Source organism: Oncorhynchus clarkii, chromosome 30 (genome assembly GCF_045791955.1).
Source record: "Oncorhynchus clarkii lewisi isolate Uvic-CL-2024 chromosome 30, UVic_Ocla_1.0, whole genome shotgun sequence".
NCBI lineage: Eukaryota > Metazoa > Chordata > Actinopteri > Salmoniformes > Salmonidae > Oncorhynchus > Oncorhynchus clarkii.
In genome coordinates this window covers 16,870,404-16,888,900 of record NC_092176.1, presented here as the reverse complement: position 1 = coordinate 16,888,900, position 18,497 = coordinate 16,870,404, and the positions used below count along the sequence as shown (strand labels likewise).

The following is an 18,497-nucleotide window of genomic DNA, read 5'->3' as shown; positions in this document are numbered from 1 at the left end:
TTTGAAAATGTATTAAAAATAAACTTAAGTACTCAGACCCTTTACGCAGTACTTTGTTGAAGCATGTTTGGCAGCGATTTCAGCCTTGTGTCTTCTTGAGTATGACACTACAAGCTTGGCACACCTGTATTTGGGGAGTTTCTTCAATTCTTCTCTCCAGATCCTCTCAAGCCCTGTCAGGTTGGATGGGGAGTATTGCTGCACAGCAATTTTCAGGTCTTTCCAGAGATGTTCAATTGGGTTCAAGTCCGGGCTCTGGCTGGGCCACTCAAGGACATTCAGAAACTTGTCCAGAAGCCACTCCTGTGTTGTCTTGGCTGTGTGCTTAGGGTCGTTGTCCCGTTGGAAGGTGAACCTTCGCCCTAGTCTGAGGTCCTCTGGAGCAGGTTTCCATCAAGGATCTCTGTACTTTGCTCTGTTCAGCTTTCCCTCAATCCTGACTAGCCTCCCAGTCCCTGCCGCCGAAAAACATCACAGGATGATGCTGCCACCACCATGCTTCATTGTAGGGATGGTGGCAGATTTCCTCCAGACGTGACGCTTGGCATTCAGGCCAAAGAGTTCAATCTTGGTTTCACCAGATAATATGGTGTTTGTTTGGAAATGTTTCTCATGGTCAGAGTCCTTTAGGTGCCTTTTGGGACACTCCAAGTGGGCTGTCATGTTCCTTTAACTGAGGAGTGGCTTCCGTCTGGCCACTACCATAAAGACATGATTTGGTGGAGTGCTGCAGAGACGGTTGTCCGACTGGAAGTTTCTCCCATCTCCACACAGGATCTCTTGAGCTCTGTCAGAGTGACCATCGGGTTCTTGGTCACCTCCCTGACCAAGGCCCTTCTTCCCCGATTGCTCAGTTTGGTCGGGCGGCCAACTCTAGAAAGAGTCTTGGTGGTTCTAAACTTCTTCCATTTACGAATGATGGAGGCCACTGTGTTCTTGGGGACCTTCAATGCTGCAGAACTGTTTTGGTACCCTTCCCCAGATCTGTGCCACGACACAATCCTGTCTCAGAGCTCTAAGGACAATTCCTTGGAGCTCATGGCTTGGTTTTTGCTCTGACATGCACTGTCGACTGTGGGACCTTATATAGACAGATGTGTGACTTTCAAAATCATGTCCAATCAACTGAATTTACCACAGGTGCACTCCAATCAAGTTGTAGAAACATCAAGGATGATCAATGGAAACAGGATGCTCAATTTAAAGTCTCATAGCCAAGGGTATGAATACATACGTAAATAAAGTACAGTTGAAGTCGGAAGTCTACATACACGTACGTTTTAGTAATTAAAACTAGTTTTTCAGCCACTCCACAAATTTCCTGTCAACAAAAACTATAGTTTTGGCAAGTCGGTTAGGACATTTATTTTGTGCATGACACAAGTCATTTTTCCATAAATTGTTTACAGACAGATTATTTCACCACTCCAGTTGGTCAGAAGTTTGTATACACTAAGTTGACTGTGCCTTTAAACTGCTTTAAAAAATGATGTAATGGCTTCAGAAGCTTCTGTTAGGCTAATTTACATAATTTGAGTAAATTGAGGTATACCTGGGGATGTATTTCAAGGCCTACCTTCAAATTCAGTGCCTCTTTGCTTGACATCATGTGAAAATCTAAAGAAATCAGCCAAGACCTCAAAAAAATAACTGTAGACCTCCACAAGTCTGGTTCATCCTTGGGAGCAATTTCCAAGCGCTTGAAGGTACCACGTTCATTTGTACAAACAATAGTATGCAAGTATAAACACCATGGGTGCACGCAGCCGTCATACCACTCAGGAAGGAGACACGTTCTGTCTCCTAGATATTAACGTAGTTAGATGCGAAAAGTGCAAATCAATCCCAGAACAACAGCAAAGGACCTTGTGAAGATACTGGAGGAAACTGGTACAAAAGTACCTATTTCCACAGTAAAACAAGTCCTATATCGACATAACCTGAAAGGCCGCTCAACAAGGAAGAAGCCACTGCTCCAAAACCGCCATAAAAAAGCCAGACTACGGTTTGCAACTGCACATGGGGACGAAGATCATACTTTTTGGAGAAATGTCCTCTGGTCTGATGAAACAAAAATAGAACTGTTGGCCATAATGACCATCATTATGTTTGGAGGAAAAAGGGGGAGTCTTGCAAGCCGAATAACACCATCCCAACCGTGAAGCACGGGGGTGGCAGCATCATGTTGTGGCGGTGCTTTGCTGTAGAAGGGACTGGTGCACTTCACAAAATAGATGGCATCACGAGTGAGGAAAATGATGTGGATATATTCTCAAGACATCAGTCAGGAAGTTGAAGCTTGGTCGCAAATGGGTCTTCCAAATGGACAATGACCCCAAGCATCCTTCCAAAGTTGTGGAAAAATGGCTTAAGGACAACAAAGTCAAGGTATTGGAGTGGCCATCACAAAGCCCTGACCGCAATCCCATAGAAAAGTTGTGGGCAGAACTGAAAAAGTGTGTGCGAGCAAGGAGGCCTACAAACCTGACTCAGTTACACCAGCTCTGTCAGGAGGAATGGGCCAAAATTCCCCCAATTTATTGTGGGAAGCTTGTGGAAGACTACCCTTAAACGTTTGACCCAAGTTAAACAATTTAAAGTCAATGCTTCCAAATACTAATTGAGTATGTAAAACTTTAGACCCACTGTGTACGTGATGAAAGAAATAAATCATTCTCTACTATTTTGACATTTCACATTCTGAAAATAAAGTGGTGATCCTAACTGACCTAAGACAGGGAGTTTTTACTAGGATTTAATGTCGGGAATTGTTAAAAACTGAGTTTAAATGTATTTGGCTAAGGCGTATGTAAACGTCCAACTTCAACTGTATCTGTAAAAAGAAAAACATTTATAAATTAGCAACATTAAAAAAAAAAAGTTTTTGCTTTGTCATTGTGGGGTACAGTGCATTGACGAGGAAAAATTAATTTAATCAATTTTAGAATCGTCTGTAAAGTAACAAAATGTGGAAAAAAATCAAGGGATCTGAATACCGAATGCACTGTACACTAAATAATATATATATATATATATATATCAAACAAACTTCACACATACGTGAGTGAAATTTGTTTTGACTTATCATGCACCTGTTGGAACAGTGGCAGGGGGGAAAAAAAGACCTAATCCGTATGCACTTGAATAGCTAATGTAGCACGCTATTCCCGCGGTTCATTTTCATGCCAGCCAAGTAGGCTACTCAGGTTGTGAACCAATGTTCTTAATATTAGGAAAGTTGAGAAATAAATATACTAGACCTAGCCTATAGAAAGCTCATGAGATCCTCTTTTTAATAGAGGCCATCAAAACTTTGTTTTCTTGCGCAATTGCATAGGCTATAGAAATGTTATGCAATATGGGATTATAGGAACACTTCTTTAATTCCATGCATCAATGACTTGGCAGACCTGGGGGCCAAAGACTGGGAGGACTGCAAGAGGCAGCACTCTGAGACAGAGGTTGGTTACACTGGAGAGCTGTCATTGTGGATACGTTTTAGAGGAAGTCCCTCCCCTAGCGTGGTAGAGTGGAGGCGTGGGCTATTCGAGAACTTTCCTTCTTCTGAAGTAGCATAACAGACCTATGAGGGCTTGCCTGTGCACAAACATGTCAGATTAAAGCTGAGCCAAAGCTAACTAAAACTTTTGACATAACCTGCCAACTGCTCTTGCTCTGTACTTTATATTCATGGCTACATCACTGAACTGTAAAACAGATCCAATGGCATGAAACAAAACTGCTGTGCTGCGCAAAAGCCTTGTGGAATTGGGTTAGAAGCTAACTTTTAAGAGATGGCTTGTATTTGGAAAGTGAGAAGCAAGGTGAAGAATTTGGCACTAATACTGTAATTTCGCTTCACTAAAAACATGTTAGGGAAAAGCATGTAGTGTCACTGACTCAACTGTACTAAGAAAGTTGTGTCAAGGCTTGCTCACTTTGTTCAGGAGATATGTAATCCCTATTAGAGTGTGTCAGAACACTGTCATGTTACCCCTTTCCAGCCACAGGGGGAAAAAAGTAATTTCCCTTGATCGCAAAACATGGGAAGCAAATCTCAGCCAAAGTCTCAGCACACTTTGCAATGGTTTCAGTATTATTAACTTGCAAAATAGCATCCGTCAGTGTGCGTGTGAGAGAGAGAAGAGAGAGAAGTGACACTGAAAGAAGCTAAATAGAGCGAGGGTTGTAGTAGCTAGCCATCTCCCTCTCGTCAGCTTAGTCGTAGCCCCTCCATCCTCTGTTGCCTCCCACTCCAGCTCCATCTCTGTGGCTTGACACATAGCCAATGTCAGATCAGGTTCCCCACGGTCAGCATTGATCACTAGCTATGCGTCTAGAGGCTGATGAGAGCTGTGCTCAAACAACACCCTCAATGCCAGCCAACAGAAAAGGAGAAGTTGGATCAGATGCAATACACAAAGTAACTAATCCCTCTATTATTTGATCAGTTCTGCTATGCAAGTGGAAGAAATTATTAAATTAAGTCAACTCAACATTCCGGTTACAGTGCTGCAATAGAAATGTCCCTTTTTGCTCAGAACTAGTAGGGTACCTACTTAATACAACAGTGTCAGTTCTTGGTAACATAAGTGCAAACTGAATCAGAAGTTTACGTTTAGCTTCAGAGTCAGTGAGCGGGCAAGACCATGACTGGTTCTACACAAGCAGTGCCAGTGCACTAGAAAGGGTCCCAATCACAAAGCACAAAATCATTTTGCTGTCTTGATAAACCAAAGTAAATAAAATGCACAACCTTCACCTTTCAAACAGGTAACGGTTGTCTCAGAAAAACAGGAAACAGTGAGCAATAAATCTGTGTTGTCTGCTGGTAAGACAGAAATAATAAATGGGTCATTCTTTCTGTCTGAATCCACGGAAGCCATTACTGGGCCACGTAATACAGAAGACCTTTCATCGGAAATGATCAATTCCATCACTGTTGGAAAATAAGACATTTAGAATAATTGACATTTAGAATAATAAACACTTTGTACAGTTCCCTATTAGCTAGGTCAGGATTTACAAAATGTAATGAAAACACCAATTACATTTAGGGTGATATGTCCTAATGCTTATAATGACTTATTTTACATTTTTAGTCACTTCGCAAACGAGAGAGCAAATACAGAGCAATTATGGTTAAGTGCCTTGCTCAAGGGCACAGGCAGATTTTTTCAACTAGTCGGCTTGGGGATTCAAACCAGCGACCTTTCAGTTGCAGGCCCAATGCTCTTAACCGCTAGGCTGCCTGCTGCCCTTTTATGATTATACTTATGATTATGAGCTGTAAATATTAATAGTGCTATTTGTGTTAATATCTTAGTTAATACATGTAGCACTGGGAAGATGATTAGGCTAAAAGTGGTCTCGTGTGCTATTTGGTTCCTTATGAAAGTATTTTATAGCAGTTGTATGAGTAGGGAAAGTCCCCTCTGTGTTTCAGGTCTCTTTGCTAAATCAATATCAAAAGGGATTTCCCAAACCCATTTCCTTTTTCAGTGAGTATATATTATGTGTGCATGACATGGCACAGTTATAAATCAATTGTTGATGGGAGAGAGAAATGTGGCTGTAAACGTGACGGTAAACAGGGGAGTTTGCGACAATAACACAAAAGTACAGCATACCTGCTTGATGAGCATGTATGTCTCTGACATGATCTTCTCAATGCGCCCCAGGTCGTAGGTCATGACGTTCTGGCCCTGCTGCCACACCCGGTAGGCATCCAGCAGAAGAGTTTCGCCTGACTCCACGTCATCCAGGAGCTTCCTCTTCCTGCTGGGCCTGCATAGCGCCCCCTGGGCTAGTCCCTGCTCTGCTCCGCTGGCTAACACTGGGCCCTTAGCTACCGGGCACTGGAGCTGCTGCTGCTGCTGTCTGGAGCTGATGCTCAGGTCCTCCAGAGAAAGCTCCGGTGCGCGGCTGCTCTCAACAACTTTCTCCCCAGGCACCAGGACAGTTCTGGGAGACTCCGTGTCTGGTTGTCTGCCCTGAGAGTCTGTGGTCTTGGAGGGACGCCCCCAGTGGCCAGCATCCAGCTCCATGGGCTCTTCTGACCCTGCTCTGGCCCACTCGCCCACAGCAGCCTCCACCTTCCCAGATGGAGTTCTCTGCTGCTGATCCCCCCTGTTTCTGTCTGTGGCCAGCAGGGCTGGCTGTGTCTGAGGGGTCTCCCGGGACCCAGAGTCAGGGCCTGGGGCAGTGACCTGGGGTTCCTCAGTGAGCTCAGGCTTCTTATGCAGTGCATGACTACTGTCCTCTGCACTGGGCCTGTTGGACGTGTCCGCGGTTGTCATTTCCCCCATGGAGGGCGCAGGCACTTTGGAAGGCTGCTCTGACACCTGAGAAAGAACAGAGCCCGTCACAACACAAGCAAGAGCATGCTGAAACTATAAACTACGGAGCTGCTTTCAGCTCCTCTCCAAGTGTGTAGAGTGCTTTGGTTGCAAACCCCTGTGAGTTTGTTCAGATTATCCTCCAGGAATTTTACAGCTAGGAAAAATGCTCTCTGGGCCAAAACCTGACGATCCACATCCCGCAAATACTTCCTTTAAGACATGAGAGAGAGAAAGGAAAGAGAAGAGTAACAAATTCACACAAAAACACTAGAAAAAATGGTTGCCATGAAAAACAGAGAAACATGGTTGAGTCATGAGAGATCCTTACTTTCCCTGGTCAGGGGTTCTCTGGAGCATGAAAGAGAATTTTATCAGTGTGTCGTGGTCCTTCAGCTGAGACAGCACCTCCAGCAAGAGGACGATGGATCGGTTCATATGAGATGCAAAACTGCCAGGGCGATCAATCTCATCCACTGGAATATGCCAGATGCCCTGAAGCAGGAAGGAGGGGAAGAAGAGGGGGAGGAGGAAAAGGAGGAGTCGAAGAGGCAACAGTTCACTAACACTGTTTGGTAGCGTGTCATGGAGACCGGCTTATGTATGACCTCACCTGTCAGGCTAACTAGAGTTCTGTTTCAAAACATATTTTCCACTAACACACTCACAAGGCCAACAGATCCCTGACATGAGCTTTTCAATGTGCCCCACTGGTGGGTTTTCAGTTTAATTAAAAAAGTGCAAAAGCTCAACTGAAAAGTGGATGTACCTGATATTTCTTTTGACATACATGGGGATTTATTTTACACAGACTGATAGTGAAGGAGGGCAAGAGAAAAGGAGAAAGGGATAGAGAAGTGTGACAGTACATTGTTTTAGGCAATATATTAACCACCATACCTCTCCATGTATGAGCCTATTACCCAAGATCTGCAGTGCCAGTTTCAAGATAATGATTTTATTTCACCTTTATTTAATCAGGTAGGCCAGTTGAGAACAATTTCTCATTTACAACTGCGACCTGCCCAAGATAAAGCAAAGTGACACAAACAACAGAGTTACACAAACAAAGGTACAGTCAATAACACAATAGAAAAATCTATGTACAGTGTGTGCAAATGGCGGCAGGGTAGCCTAGTGGTTAGAACGTTGGACTGGAAGGTTGCAAGTTCAAACCCCCGAGCTGACAAGGTACAAATCTGTCGTTCTGCCCCTGAACAAGGCAGTTAACCCACTGTTCCTAGGCCGTCATTGAAAATAAAAATGTGTTCTTAACTGACTTGCCTAGTTAAATAAAGGTAAAATAAATAAAATAAATAAAAAATGTAGAAGAGTAGGGAGGTAAGGCAATAAATAGGTCATAGAGGCGAAATAATTACAATTTAGCATTAACACTGGAGTGATAGATGTGCAGATGAGGATGTGCAAGTAGAGATACTGGGGGTGCAAAAGAGCAAGAGGATAAATAACAATGTGGGGATGAGGTAGTTGGGTGTGCTATTTACAGACTGGCTGTGTACAGGTACAGTGATCGGTAAGCTGCTCTGACAGCTGATGCTTAAAGTTAGAGAGGGAGATATACAACGTTTTGCAATTCGTTCCAGTCATTGACAGCAGTGAACTGTAAGGAAAGGTGGCCGAAGTAAGTCTTAGCTTTGGGGATGACCAGTGAAATATACCTGCCGGAGCGTGTGCTACGGGTGGATGTTGGTGACTATGGTGACCAGTGAGCTGAGATCAGACGGGGCTTTACCTAGCAGAGACTTATAGATGACCTGGAACCAGTGAGTTTGGTGACAAATATGTAGTGAGGGCCAGCCAACAAGAGCATACAGGTCGCAGTGGTGGGTAGTATATGGGGCTTTGGTGACAAAACGGACGGCACTGTGATAGACTGCATCCAGTTTGTTGAGTAGAGTGTTGGAGGCTATTTTGTAAATGACATCGCCGAAGTCAAGGATCGGTAGGATAGTCAGTTTTACGAGAGTATGTTTGGCAGCATAACACAGTGTCCAAAGAAGGGCCAGATGTATACAGAATTGTGTCGTCTGCGTAGAGGTGGATCAGATAATCACCAGCAGCAAGAGCAACATCATTGATATATACAGAGAAAAGAATCAGCCCGAGAATTGAACCCTGTGGCACCCCCATAAAGACTGCCAGAGGTCCGGACAACAGGCACTCCGATTTGACACACTGAACTTTATGTGAGAAGTAGTTGGTGAATCAGACGAGGCAGTCATTTGAGAAACCAAGGCTGTTGAGTCTGCCGATAAGAATACGGTGATTGACAGAGTCGAAAGCCTTGGCCAGGTCGATGAAGACGGCTGCACAGTACGTCTTTTATCGATGGTGGTTATGATATCGTTTAGGACCTTGAGCGTGGCTGAGGTGCACCCATGACCAGCTCGGAAACCAGATTGCCTAATGGAGAAGGTACGGTGGGATTCGAAATGGTCGGTGATCTGTTAACTTGGCATTCGAAGATTTCAGAAAGGCAGGGCAGGATGGATATAGGTCTATAACAGTTTGGGGTGATGCGCTGTTGGCCGGGGTAGTCAGGTGGAAAGCATGGCCAGCCGTAGAAAAATGCTTATTGAAATGATCGATTATCGTAGATTTATCAGTGGTGACAATGTTTCCTAGCCTCAGTGCAGTGGGCAGCTGGGAGGAGGTGCTCTTACTCTCCATGGACTTTACAGTGTCCCAAAACTTTTGGGAATTAGTGCTACAGGATGCAAATTTCTGTTTAAAAGAAGCTAGCCTTAGCTTTCCTAACTGACTGAGTATATTGGTTCCTGACTTCCCTGAAAAGTTGCATATCGCGGAGGCTATTTGATGCTAATGCAGAACGCCACAGGATGTTTTTGTGCTGGTCAAGGGCAGTCAAGTCTGGGGTGAACCAAGGGCTATATCTGTTCTTAGTTCTACATTTTTTGAATGGGGCATGCTTATTTAAGATTGCGAGGAAAGCACTTTTGAATTAGTGCTGGTGAGAGGAAAGTAATGGCAACAGCTAAATGCGTGCTCATTTTACTCACGCAACACAGAGAACACTGATCATGTGCATGGGTCCTTCAATAAAAACATTTTTTAACATACAGAATTATGAAGCAAACATTCTGGCCAGCTGGTAGAGGACCATGTTTAAATATCCTTTAGGACCAGGGGTGAAAATAATGCGGTCTGATGTCCCGGAAAAATCAATAGTGGGGGTACACAGTACTGGTAAAACATGAGCCTACTACAATAACGAAAACAGAATGTCAATAAAAATAAATAAAAATTAAACTCTAGGCTACTACACCACTATTTATAATTACCTCATGAAAAACAGGTGGTACAGCCTACACCCCAAAATGCGATGTGGTTTGACAAGAACACGTACATTTTGCCAAGGCAGAGCTGAGTGGCCGAGACGTTGTGGACTAATGACAATCGGCAAATGTCATTACACTTTTTGGTATGTTGTGTAACAGAGGTCTCTTTCCATTCATTACTGTTTGGAGGCGGGAAATGTTGTGAGCAGATGAACCTGCATGGGTAGCCTAGTAAAGGAGCCCTTTGAAATGACTGTTTGACAAGCACACATAGGAGGTCCCGTACCGGGAAGAAATTCATTCCACTTTCACCCCTGCTAAGGTCTATAGGTAATGGCATGCACAAACCTGAGAGAGAAACAACAGGTTCTTTCATGTATTCATTGGACACGGGCTGGAGGACAGGGTAAATGAAATATTTTGTGCTGCACATCGACCTGAGACGTACCCCACACCAGTGTGTCGCCAGTGGTTTATGTTAATGTGGGCCCTAGTGTAATAACTATGTTTCCACGTCAGGAGTGTGACACTAGACTTGGAGCGAGCAGAATCTACAACCTCTGCATCATCAAGACAGTTGCTTCGTGAGAAGGTGTTAAAGATCACAGTTATCCATTGTTATGTAAATGAAAGCTGAAAAGTACCAAGTGCCTTGATCCACTGGAGCCATGGCCCAGTGAGACACGGCTGCCAGCAGTGTAAATCTCAAATGAAAACTTGCCACATTATTTCTTTGTGTGTATGTAGCATGTGCACAGCTTAATGCTACTGCAGACTCCTTCAGGCACTGGGCTGCTAATAGGGCTGACACCAGCAAACAATTAACAGGGGAAAAAATGGGCAAACCCACAGGAAAGAGAGAAAAAGGAGGTGAAAAGGCAACTGTGGAAATGGAAGATGGGAGCACTAATGAGAAAACGGAAAGAGTTGCTGTAGGGAGAGACAGTTTCTGAAGAGTGGAGGTGGGGGTGGACTGGGGGTTGACCTCAGGCAGGCATAACAGATCCCGCCCCAGGCAAGCAGCCTCATTAGCGTTGTGTTCTGTCTGGGTTCAGGTTGGTTCAGGGAACCAGAGAGCAGCAGCACATCAAACACACATTGACTTTTTAATTTCAATATCTCTGAAGGATTGGTAAGTCTTCAGAGCACGAGGAGTATCACAGGTAACGATCAATCAGATCTGAACACACGTTATCATGTGACAGCATATGTGACGACCAAAAAACCCAGTGCACACGTCATCCCAGCAGGTGTGTACAGGCAAGGTTCGGTGCTCCACAGCAGAGCTGACTATGTGAGCTGAGCGCAGATTATGGTCTATGTGCAATTTTTTTTTAAACACGTTGTAATGAGCAGCTTAGAGGTGTATACGAAAGGGAGGAGAAGCTGGGCATATCATGATGAAACAAAAACACATGATATGCCTCCACAGAAGCAACTGGCCCGCCCCTACACCTGGGAGCCTCTTCCTCATCCTACCAAACAGGTCCAAACAGGTCCACATTGTCTGTTGACATTTTCACAGCCTTTGGTGAGAAGCCAGGCAGGAAAGAAATGCTAAACATAACAGACTTCCCAAAGCGGATACTGTGTTTTGCCAACCATCCAGGACAATGGATCGGATCCCAGCTGGCGAACCAAAACAACGACGCCGTAAAAGGGGCAGACAAAGCGGTCTTCTGGTCAGGCTCCGGAGATAGGCACATTGCAAACCGCTCCCGAGCATAGTACTCGCCAATGTCCAGTCTCTTAACAACAAGGTTGATGAAATCCGAGCAAGGGTTGCATTCCATTGAGACATAAGAGACTAACGTTCTTTGCTTCACGGAAACATGGCTCACTCGAGACAAGCTATTGAAGTCGGTACAGTCAGCTGGTTTCTTCACGCATCGCACCGACAGAAACAAGCATCTTTCCGGTAAGAAAGATGATTAACGAGACGTGGTGTGATCATAACAACATACAGGAACTCAAGTCCTTCTGTTCACCTGACTTAGAATTCCTCACAATCAAACGTCGACCGCATTATCTACCAAGAGAATTCTCTTTGATTATAATCACAGCCGCATATATTCCCCCCCAAGCAGACAAATCGATGACCCTGAACAAACTTTATTTGACTCTATGTAAACTGGAAACCACATATCCTGAGGCTGCATTCATTGTAGCTGGGGATTTTAACAAGGCTAATCTGAAAACAAGACTCCCTAAATTCTATCAGCATATCGATTGTGCTACCAGGGCTGGTAAAACCCTGGATCATTGTTATTCTAACTTCCGCGAAGCATATAATTCCTCTCCAGCCCTCCTTTTGGAAAAGCTGATCACGACTCCATTTTGTTGCTCCCTGCCTATAGACAGAGACTAAAACAGGAAGCTCCCGCGCTCAGGTCTGTTCAACGCTGGTCCGACCAATCTGATTCCACGCTTCAAGATTGCTTCGATCACGTGGATTGGGATATGTTCCGCATTGCGTCAAACAACATTGATGAATACGCTGATTCGGTGAGCAAGTTTATTAGCAAGTGCATCGGTGATGTTGTACCCACAGCAACTATTAAAACATTCCCAAACCAGAAACCGTGGATTGATGGCAGCATTAGCGCGAACCACTGCTTTTAACCAGGGCAAGGTGACGGGAAACATGACCGAATACAAACAGTGTAGATATTCCCTCCGCAAGGCAATCAAACAAGCTAAGCGTCAGTATAGAGACAAAGTAGAGTCGCAATTCAAAGGCTCAGACACAAGAGGTATGTGGCAGGGTCTACAGCCAATCACAGAAAACAAAAAGAAAACCAGCCCCGTCGTGGACGAGGATGTCTTGCTCCCAGACAGACTAAACAACTTCTTTGCTCACTTTGAGGACAATACAGTGCCACTGACACGGCCCGCTACCAAAACCTGCGGACTCTCCTTCACTGCAGCAGATGTGAGTAAAACATTTAAACGTGTTAACCCTTGCAAGGCTGCAGGCCCAGACGCATCCACAGCTGCGTCCTCAGAGCATGCGCAGACCAGCTGGCTGGTGTGTTTACGGACATAATCAATCCTTATCCCAGTCTGCTGTTCCCACATGCTTCAAGAGGGCCACCATTTTTCCTGTTCCCAAGAAAGCTAAGGTAACTGAGCGACACCGCCCTGTAGCACTCACGTCATCATGAAGTACTTTGAGAGACTAGTCAAGGACCATTTCACCTCCATTTCACCTCCACCCTACCTGACACCCTAGACCCACTCCAATTTGCTTACCAATAAGTCCACAGACGACGCAATCACAACCACACTGCCCTAACCCATCTGGACAAGAGGAATACCTATATGAGAATGCTGTTCATCGACTACAGCTCAGCATTTAACACCATAGTACCCTCCAATCATCAACCCTGGGTCTCGACCCCACCCTGTAGAGCTGGGTACTGGACTTCCTGACGGGCCGCCCCCAGGAGGTGAGGGTAGGTAACAACATCTCCACCCTGCTGATCCTCAACACTGGGGTCCCACAAGGGTGCGTTCTGAGCCCTCTCCTGTACTCCCTGTTCACCCACAACTGCGTGGCCATGCACGCCTCCAACTCAGTCATCAAGTTTGCAGACGACACGACAGTGGTAGGCTTGATTACCAACAACGACGAGACTGCCTACAGGGAGGAGGTGAGGGCCCCCGGAGTGTGGTGTCAGGAAAATAACCTCACACTCAACGTCAACAAAACAAAGGAGATGATCGTGGACTTCAGGAAACAGCAGAGGGAGCACCCCCCTATCCACATCGACGGGACAGTAGTAGAGAGGGTAGTAAGTTAAGTTCCTCGGCGTACACATCACGGACAAACTGAATTGGTCCACCCACACAGACAATGTGGTGAAGAAGGCGCAGCAGCGCCTCTTCAACCTCAGGAGGCTGAAGAAATTTGGCGGGCTGTATCACCGCCTGGTACGGCAACTGCTCCGCCCACAACCGTAAGGCTCTCCAGAGGGTAGTGAGGTCTGCACAACGCATCACCGGGGGCAAACTACCTGCCCTCCAGGACACTTACACCACCCGATGTCACAGGAAGGCCATACAGATCATCAAGGACAACAACCACCCGAGCCACTGCCTGTTCACCCCGCTATCATCCAGAAGGAGAGGTCAGTAAAGGTGCATCAAAGCAGGGACCGAGACTGAAAAACAGCTTCTATCTCAAGGCCATCAGACTGTTAAACAGCCACCACTAACATTGAGTGGCTGCTCCCAACATACTGACTCAACCCCAGACACTTTAATATTGGAAAAATTGATGTAAAGAATGTATCACTAGCCACTTTAAACAATGCCACTTAATATAATGTTTACATAACCTACATTACTCATCTCATATGTATATACTGTACTCAATACCATCTACTGCATCTTGCTTATGCCGTTCTGTACCATCACTCATTCATATATCTTTATGTACATATTCTTCATCCCTTTACACTTGTGTGTATAAGGTAGTTGTGAAATTGTTAGGTTAGATTACTCGTTGGTTATTACTGCATTGTCGGAACTAGAAGCACAAGCATTTCGGTAGCACTCGCATTAACATCTGCTAACCATGTGTATGTGACAAATAAAAATGTATTTGACATTTCTCCAAAAATACAAATGTAAAGTGATAAGTTGTATTGGGACTTTTAGTTAGAAGGATCAAACAAATCAGGATGTTTAACAGCAACCTAAGTCTGCAATCTTCCCTTTAAACTTTCAATGCACAGCTTACCAAATGCCTCCAAACAAGACTAGGAGTAGTACGGCTGGTGAGGGGGTGATCTGGGCTCTGCTCACTTCGATAAACAGATCTAAGGGAGGTGGGGTGGGGGGAGTTCCCCCATGGGCACAATAAATCTGTTTAGGCAGATGTGAAGCCATGGCTTTGCACAGATTATGCTGTAGCACAACAGATATAGCAGATATACATGACTTTACCATCAATGATTTTGAAGCATATTTTTTAGGGGAAAAGTGAGGGAAAATTTTAGCTTTGGCTTGGAACATAAAGTTAATGTGTCACTCAAGCATCAAGAGTGGGGTAGAATTTCAAGTTAGAGAAAAATATCCCTCTTAAAATAATGTATTTGTCCTATAGACTTCTTAAAATGTGACGTTTCAGGAAGCATTTGATTTTTTATTATCAAAATGTGGCTTTGGGCAGAAATGCATTCTGGAACATGTGAACTTCCATGCGACTTAATAACAAACTTGTTTGCCATCTATAAATACAAATAATATTGTGAAATGACGAGCCTATTTGGTTTAGCCATGGAAAAAGACAGGAACCTTCCCGCTAGCCATAACTGGCTGAGATAATGGATGGGCTGGACATGCCGAGAGAGGAGTTGGGATTGGTCTGCCATGTAGCCTGCTTCTCAAATCAAATCACATTTTATTGGTCACATACACATGGTTAGCAGATGTTATTGCGAGTGTAGAGAAATGTTTCTGTTCAGCATGAGCTGCTCGGTATGTGTAGATAATACTTGCTACCGCAGCTTTTTTGAAAGATATAACGTTAGCCATGTAGAACTGCAAAAATTAGGCTACTGCTCACAACAACATTGCTGCCCTGAATTGAACAGGTGCTATCGACAAATATCAGTGGGAAAAAAGTTGTGATGGACTACTTTCTGCACAAGGTCAGTGTCAACTCAAGTGACTTGATACAACGTGGGCCAAACAAGCTGTACAAGTAAAATGGAGTTAAAGGGGTTCCAGTCTGCCATGAAGCATTCATCCACATATCCAATATTTTCTTTGCCAAAAAACCCGATACCGATATTTACAATTTCAGCTGCCTTTTAAACACTCTAGTACAGTTAAATAGTTGACACACACACCAAAAAGTTATTTTGTTGGCATTTACATATGTCCCCATTGCCAGTAAAACATAATCAAAACCTATTTCTTTCACTTACTTGCTGTGCAGTTTCATTGTTCATTTGTTCAGTCATTTCATTCTCAACCAGGATTTCATCATACATGTCAAACAGTGAAGTTTCAGCTCTATCTATCCGTGGCCTCTTCTGTCGTGGGTCCTCTTCGGTGCGCACTGTCACTGTGTCCATTTCCATCTTGTCCAGCTGTGTCTAACATTTCACGTAAACCCTGTTTCTTGTCTTCATCAAAGTAGTGGTCCTTGTACCTAGCACAGAGCATTGTGGCGACACAGTAAAGAGTCTCAGAGAGAATGCCACCGAATCGCTTGTTCACAGCCACAAGTAGAGTACTTTTGCAAGTTATTAACCCCACGGTCTGTGTCGGCACTTTTGTTGAACAGGCGTTTCAATGCCACGACAGAGGGTATTATGTCTGCTGCAGACGCAGTTGATGAGCTTATTTCTCGAGTCAGTTGTTCAAATGGCGCTAGGAGTGTGTTCATGTTTCCAAGTTTCAAACATGTTCTCAAATGCCATTGAAATGGCAGCAGCGGTATGAGAAACGGCACATTCTTGAGCATGCAATACGGCTTTCCTCAGTATGAAATCCTCATCGACCCACTGTGCTGTCAGACTCAGCATGCTTATGGGGTTGACATCGCTGGTCCAAATGTCAGTCGTGAAGCTAATAGCAGTGATGCCCACAGCAAGTAGCTCATGGATGTACATTTCAACAATACTGTGCAACTCCGGTAGGGCAACATCTGAAAAACAGAGCCTACTTGGTAGTGTGTACCGGGGCTCGAGGTGCTCGACCAGTCGGCGAAAGCCAACATCATCAACGACAAAGAAGGGTTGATTGTCAAGAGCAATGAATGCCATTATCTTGCCGTTAATGGATTTCGCTTTTGAGTTGTCTCTTGTTTTGCTGTTTTTTTCTGCTTTTGTTTTAAGTAGTCGCTGAACGTCTGGGGATGATTCACTTTAAAATGAGTAATTAGGTTTGTGCTATTGAAAGATTTCACTTTCTCCCCTCCTTGGGAAATAATAGCAGCACAAACGTTGCACATGGCCCTTTTGCTATCTTCAGTTGAAACTTAATAATAGATCCACACCGCAGACATTGTGGGCTAGGTTAGGAATGCTGTGTTGCACGTGTAGCGCTGTATTTTGTGTGGCGTAATTACGTCATCTAGCTAAGTTATATAGATATGCACGCCAGCTTTGACATCAGTTTTGCACATCAACTTTAAACTAGACACCGATGCCAGCATTTTTAGCTAATATCGGCTTCCCTAGTTTTAATAAAATCAACTATATACATTGAGCTTGTTTGATGCTTTAAATGTTACTGTTTGATGAAATAAGACAAATTACTCAAGAGGGAGCCAGAGATCAAGATAACCATAAGAGAAAAACCTGACCTAACCATTCTCCTTACATTACTCTCCTGAAGTTGCTGGTAATAGGCTACACGAGGAGTCTGTAACCTTTCTCATGTGGAATCTTACCATTTCTACCGATCCATCTTACCATTTCTACCGATCTGCGTGCCAGTTATGGATTTCATAAGCACATTTTCGTGGAATAGTTTCAATTCATTTCTAATAATGTCTTCATATCATTGTCACATGGTTAATCAAAATTCTATCCAAATCGAAAATGAAAAACCTAAAAACTAACTTCTATTAACATTTCCAAAATAGCCTACATAAATCCAACAAATAAAAACCATTGCAGCCAGCAGGTAGAAAAAATCCTGATAAAAATAAATATCCTATAAATCACATTGGCTACACATGGCCTGTCTGCAACGGACTTGAAATATTGTATCAAATATTAACTTGGGTCCGGCCCAAAGCTCACGCTAGCGAACTTTATTGTATAAAATATTATTTCTGGGCCCTCAAGAGTTTCCCGTACCAGTGAGCTTGTGACAGATACAACTTTAGGCTATTACCGCAAGGGATAAGAAGCTGTGCTTAAGATGGGCAGGAGCTCACTGGAGCCGAGTACCGGCACCTCAAATGTTCTACCGTTTGAGCTCCTGTTCCTCTTATAGAATATTAGCTCAAAAGTATTTTGGACTCCTGCACCTAAATATAAATACTATTATAGTCCTACTTCTATGCGTAATCAGGTGCGCAAGGAATCATTTTGCAACATGAGACATAATCGAGGTGGTCGGTCACAAATGGTTAACAATTTTTCTAAAATGGTAACCAGTAACACTTGTTTGTGCGCCTGTTGATGTTGATGAATCCTCCTTGGTAGAAGTGAAAACAAATATTTGACTCAAATGAATTACAACCAGTTTCAAAAATGACATGCCGCACCGCTGATTATCAACATTACATTTTTCTTCTTCTAATGGAAGTCAAGATTTGCTACTTATTTGTTGCTCTCTGCAGCAATTGTTTACAAGCTGTTCAGGGGTAAATGTTATTGTTCTCACGGTCTGTGTGAGAGATGGAGATGCGTTTTACACCCCTGGCCCACGCACAACACAAGCTCTATCACAGGGAATTCACAATGTATAATTTGATCAGGCATTAAACATCGCAACATAATAATGACTGCATCAATAATTCAGGCAGACATGAAAGAATTTGCCTTCTGCTTATGTTTTGTCCCTGGCAGCCAACCTTGGAGCTAGAATCCTTAGTTACTACATCATATAATTAATATATATATATACATACTGTCATGACGTTGGCCTGGGGGTAGGTTTCATGACAGTCATAAATACCTCTTTCCCCCTTTTTCCTCTCTCTACCCTACTGATGTTACATTTGCAAAACCCTTGGTTAACATAGAGATTCTGGGAACATCAGAAGGTGCAGGGAAATGAACTATATTCTGGTAATCCAACCAATTGAACATATGCGGTGGTACTTAATGAATATGATGTCAGTTCGGTTGTCATCTGAGACATTCTCATC

The 18,497-nt window shown here is 43.9% G+C and overlaps 1 pseudogene; it reads right to left on the bottom strand.

Annotated features, from left to right (window-relative positions):
• LOC139389493 (calcineurin-binding protein cabin-1-like) overlaps positions 1-18,497 on the bottom strand; it is a 99,274-nt pseudogene that overhangs the window by 27,035 nt on the left and 53,742 nt on the right.